Below are 6,355 nucleotides of genomic sequence, written 5' to 3'. Positions count from 1 at the left end.
CCTGAAACAAGCTAAGGGCTGAGAAGAAGTTACACCTATTCCTTTCAAAGAAACTGTTGCTTCTTCCTCCAAGAAACGAGTGGAAAGAAGTGAATCAAGGTATGTCTTACGTTTTTGTGTAAATTTGGAGTGGGCTAATGAAGTGAAATTCAATGAATTAACTGACATACTAAAGCAAAAGGGTATGGAATACCTGTTTGAAACCGCATTTAACAATGCCTTAGTTCCTTTAGCTATGGATGAATTTTGTGCAAATTTCAACAGCACATATGGAATTTGTACTACTGAAGTTAGGGGGAAGAAAATAAATTTTCTTAAGAAACATTAGCCAAAATATGGGAAGTTCCTTGCAAAAGAACTAATGTGTATTTTAAGAGGAAAGGAACTGTCTCCTTTCCCAATTTCCCTCAAGATAAGATTGTTGAATCTTTTGGGGGAACTGCTGCCCAAAACAAAATAAACCACAATTTTCTTGCAGGGTTCACAAAATTTTGTTTAATCTTGTTTGGAGAGCACTCATTCCTCGAACTGAAAAGAGGAATGAGGTGGTCTCTTGGATTTGCTACATGTTTTGTCTTACCACCATAAAACTTCCTTCTTCTTTATCCAACATCTCTCATTGCAATGAAATCATGGTGTTGTTGCTAAGGTTCAGCGTAGCCAATACTCGTACAAAATTACCAACTTCATCGCCCACGGTGCCTTAAATGATACTAGCTTCAGGTTGTGCAGGATTCCTCACTTTATCTAGTAAAGTACCCATTCGTCTTTCAAAAGGATAACACCACCTCAAAAACACTGGACCACAAAGCTTTATTTCACGAACTAGATGGACGATAAGATGAACATTATGTCAAGAATGCAGGTGGAAATACATTTCAAACTTGCAAAGAGTCTCTACCACATCAGCTTGAAGGCATCAAGTCTTGTCGATCAAGCACTTTGCTACATATCGTGTTGAAAAATGAGCATAGTTCAGTAATAGCATACCTCACATGTTTTGGTAGTATCCCACGAATAGCAATCGGTAAAAATACTTGCATCATAACATGTCAATCATGAGATTTCATAAACCCTAATTTTAACTCGCCATTCAAAGATACAATCTTTTCATATTAGATGAGTACCCGACGGGACCTTAATGCCATACAAAGACTCACAAAAAATCCTTCTCTTCCTTGGACAACGTATAACAAGCTGGAGGCAAATAATTTCTATTGTCGACTTTTTTTTGTTCTTTTTACCTTAACTTTCTCGAGATTTCTGTTTTCTTCTGATTCTTTCCCTTCTTGTCTCTCTCATATTTGTTTCTTTTTCAAATTTCTTCCTCTTCTTACCTTTCTTGTCTCTGGGACAATTCTGGCCGAACTCCTTTTTCTTCCAAGTACAATCGTGAGGCCTTGTTATCCTTTGTTTATTGGGAATATTCATAAGCGTTCCAAGAATAGCATCGCATACATTTTTTTCTATATGCATGACGTCGAGACAATGTCTAACCTTTAGGTCTTTCCAGTAGGGAGTGTCCAAAAGATAGACTCCTTTTCCATAATCCTTTCTCCTCTTTCATTGTTTTACCAAAGATCGTTTCAACACCCTTTAGTTGCTCATAAACCTCTTTACCAGTCAATGGTCTACGAGCTACACCCTCTTCAACAGACCCATAAAATGCTTCTTCTTCTTACGAACCGGGTGGTCGGGTCGTAAGAACTTTCGGTGGGGCATGTAGACATGTTTGCAATTAGGAATAAATGTGGATTCCATGTCATCCATACATATCGGACATGCTTTCTTACCTTTATTCTTATACCCAGATAAGTTACCGTACGCCGGGAAATCGTTAATGGTGCAGAATAGCATTGCACGCAAGGTGAACATCTCATTAGCATGAGCATCAAACACAGAAACCCCTTCATCCATAGCTTTTGAGATCATCGATAAGTGGTGCAAGATAGACATCAATGTTTCCCGGGCTGTTTAGGACCAGATTAGTAGCGACAACATCATGTACTTGCGTTTCATACACAACCAAGGAGGCAAGTTATATATAACTAAAAGCACAGGCCATGTACTATGCAAAGAGCTCATACTTCCGAATGGATTCATCCATCTGTACATAGTCCAAGCCTAAATTACGATCTTCATTCCCAAATGCCTTATGCAATCTATTAATACTCTTCCACTCAGGAGAATCTGCTGGATGCTTCAACAAACTATTTCTTCTTCCGTCTGCATGCCACCTTAAATTTTTTGCATCTTTTTTTATGGAAAACAACCGCTTGAATCTAGGTATTATTGGAAGATACACAACACTTAGCTGGGGGTCCTTTCGAACCTCCAGTCCCTTTACGCTTGTAAGTGACTTCCCGACCGTGGACACTCATCGAAATTGTCATATTCATTCCTATATAACAAGCAGTCATTTGGACAAGCATGTATCTTCTTGTACTCTAAGCCAAGGGACAAATAAGCTTTTAGCATAATAAGTCGACTTTGGAAGTTCATTGTCATCGGGAAAATCTCACTTAACACTTCCAACAGGGAAGTGAAACTAATATCGGTCAATTTCCCTTTGACTTAATGTTGAAAAGTGTCAACACGGGAAAGTTTGGTAAATTTTTACAACCAGGATAAAGTGGCTTTTGTGCTGCTGTGTCAAAGACTCAAAAACACGAGAATTTTGTCCTAAATCGTCCTCGACACCATCCATCATCTATCCACATGATCATTGTATCATCATCAATCTTGTCTTCAGTATCATACTCCATTTCCTCAGACGGTCTTCTTGCTCATGGACATGATTTGTACAAGAATTCCCTTCATACACTCCCTCACCATGCCAAATCCCACATGGTATTCAGGCCTAAACCCATTACGAAGTACATGCTCCCTAAGCAACTCAATACATTGACTTTGAACACATTACTACACTTAACACAAGGGCAAATAAATCCCAAAGCCCCGTCCTAGCGTGATGTTTTAAGGCAGAATCACAAAATTCCAGTACCCCATCCACAAATTTCGACGAATCAATGTTACCATACATCCACGAACGATCTTTCGCCATTCAAACAAACCTTTAACGACTAATTAAACACATAATAACACATTGTCAATCATTTAAGCATTAAACAATATGAAGATGCAAAATCAAAAGAAGATTTATAGCATGAATATATGCATGTCTTTCAAAGGTCCTTATCACTCCAACCTAACCCATCCTTTGACGTCTAATCCACTAGTAAATGTACGTCATCTTCTCGATTCTATGGAAAATCCGGCAGCATTTCCCTACAGTTTCCAAGTACGCAATGTAGGTAATTACTTATCTACATATGCACCTAGGAAAAATTAGGGAAATGAGTAGCCGTGATTTTCCATAGAACGAAAAGAAAACATACATTTACCACCTAAGTGAGATCAAACGTCCAAGAACAGTCCCAACAGGGACTATCCAAGACTTACTCCGAATGAGTAAGTCTTGGATGGGTATCTAGGCATATGATTATGATGATACTTTAATTGTGCATAATAAAAACAAACTTTTGATTAAAGTCCAGTCCTTGATTCTTAAAGATGCTAACTAATTTTACATAAGAGTAAGAGGGAGCACAACTAACCTATGGGAGACCGAGAGAGAGAGCGCGCGGAAGCAAGTAGACACAGACGGGGTGTAAGATATGTAGGCACCCTGAGCATTATAACCAAAAGGAGAGGATTGATATTAGCAACGACTTTAGCAGACAAAAGAAGTAGTCATTTATCCCCTACTAATAAAATTCCGTATATCTTTTTGAAATTTATCTCTCAGATTTTTTATACATATTTGTTTTAGAGATTTTGGTTTAATTATGTTCAAATTTGTGTCTTAAAAGGTACTTTTAGGATTCAACTATTGACTCTGATCTTGAAATCGAATCATGAGTACTTCACCAATCTAAATTAGGATCCTAATCTGGACAACCTTGATAAATGCCGTTTGAGTTAGTTAATGAGGTGGTAAAGTGACTGTCGACATTTAGATGGGAGGTAAAATAAATTCAGAAAAAAGTTCATAACACCATCTCTGGTTTGTGCTTCTCATTGACTTATCAACTATTACTTTCTGTAACATAACATCTATATCAAGTTATCATTAGAGTGCCACAACTGTTCTGCCGAATAAATTTCCTATGTGTGACGGAAAATTAATCATAACGTTTTGGAAGATTTAAGTTCTTTGTGATGTGATAGTCTAATTGCATTATTTTCTTTTTTGAGGGGGGCTAAAATAGGGTAGAACCTGATTGTTCAAGCTCTTTTTGTTATTGTATACTGTACGTGTTGATGTCGTTAGTGTCTTGGTTTAATCTTGAGTAGTGTCTAGGCACAATTTGAATAATTAGAAGCACATTGAAAATAAATTAGGGTGTTTCACATAAGATACTATAGGTGTACACCAAACTTCTAAATATTTGGCTTATAATAAATTAGGGTGTTTCACATAAGATACTATAGGTGTTTCACATAAGCTCTTTTTTTTTTTTTAATGAATGCAATTTCTTGACAGCTTTGACACCTCGATTAACAATTACAACAGGTTAGATTCAACACCCCCATCCCACTCATACACACACACATGAAAAGAAACATTGTACAGAACAAAATAAATTTTAATGCAGAAACTTCAGCCACCTTCCACTTTTCACTTGAGAAATGCAAGCATTTATGCTAGTGTATTAGATTCTTGTTCTTGCTGCAGGTGGCTCTCGTTCATTACTATACATCTACAGGACATGTTCTCTCTCGTTTTGCCTTGTGATTGTCATATATGTTCAATTCAACTCGTCATAAAAGATGAAAAACAACTACTCGCTTAAAGTTCCCTGGTTCATACAGCAACAAAAATATATAAAGACTTTTACCCTCACTAAACAGTTTAAAGTTCAGCATTGAGAAAATTATATACCCAACAGCCAACCTTTCTTAATCAATACAATTAACTCTTCCGAAACAACCTCTTCAAATCTACCAAAAACCCATTCAACTAAACCAAACACTCTAATTCAAATCCGCCATAATCAACAAAATTGGCAACAATTATAAAGACTAATAAAAATTGACTCTTGCGATGAATACTTGCATTTATAGAAAAAAAAGAAATTCAGAGGAACATGTAGCAAATAAATTGAATGAATTGTGCAAACTAGGCGCAATTTAAATAATTAGAAGCACATTGAAAATTGCTAAATTAGGGTATTTCACATAAATTTTTGGAGAGAGAGAAAAAAAACCTGAATGAATAACTGCTCGATTGAACTGCGGCCACGAATTTCGAACGCCGGTGAACTTTGGTGGAAGCAGCAACGGTGGTGAACTGTGGTGGAAGCAGCAACGGCAAGAGATTCGAACTCGATTGAACTGTGGCCAGGAATTTCGAACGGCGGCAGACTTCGAACGGCAACCAGGGACTTGTGCGAAGGGAGTTCCAATTGAATCCGGCGGAGGGAGGGAGGGACGACGGAGGACGGCTGAGTGGTGGAGGATGCGAAGGAATTGGGGCCTTTGGGAGGGGGAGGCGACTTAGTACGTAGTTAGGAGTGATAACTGATAGAAGACTTGGGAGGTGGGACTTTACTTTGGGAGGGCTGATAACATAAGAAAATAACGAATTTTGCGCCTAATTATGCAAATGCTCCGTTGATCAACCCGAGCATTTGTGATACAAATGCTCGTGTTGATTAGCCAACCGAAGCATTTGGTATAAAATGCTCCGGTTGACTAATCAACACGATCATTTGTATCACAAATGCTCGGGTTGTTTAATCAACCAAAGCATTTCATAAGTAGCAAAAGCTGTTTTTTATACTAGTAGGATTTGGATGATTGGATTGGATGAAGGTGTTTGAACCAGGTTCAGAATTTTCGAAATTTGTTTTTGAAAGGAACCCTTTGTTTTTATCTTTTGTTAGGAAAAGATGATGGATTAATTTTGAAGATGTTTTTGTAAATGTCGTGTATGATAATGATTAATAAATACTTTTTGAAAAAAGGTAGAATAGACATGGGTGTAGGATTGATTTTGAAAGAGTAAGTTTTTGAAATTGATTGAATATGGTAAGGTAAGATTGACAGGAAAGATTAGTTGAACAGGAAGGGAGAAGGTAGACATGCATGATGACTCTAACTCTACGTGACCATTTTCCTAGATGATTTTTTGTTTAGGATAGACTCGGCCTTGCATGATGACTCCCAAACACGTGTTTTGGGGATTTAGACGACATATTGGGAATTGATAATTTTTTAATTGTTCGTTAGACGTCATCTTAGGAACGGTGCATAATAATGAAAATTTGAAAATATAATAATAGGAAAAAAT

Source organism: Beta vulgaris, chromosome 6 (assembly GCF_026745355.1).
Source record: "Beta vulgaris subsp. vulgaris cultivar EL10 chromosome 6, EL10.2, whole genome shotgun sequence".
Lineage (NCBI taxonomy): Eukaryota > Viridiplantae > Streptophyta > Magnoliopsida > Caryophyllales > Amaranthaceae > Beta > Beta vulgaris.
Note: the sequence above shows the minus strand (reverse complement) of the source record.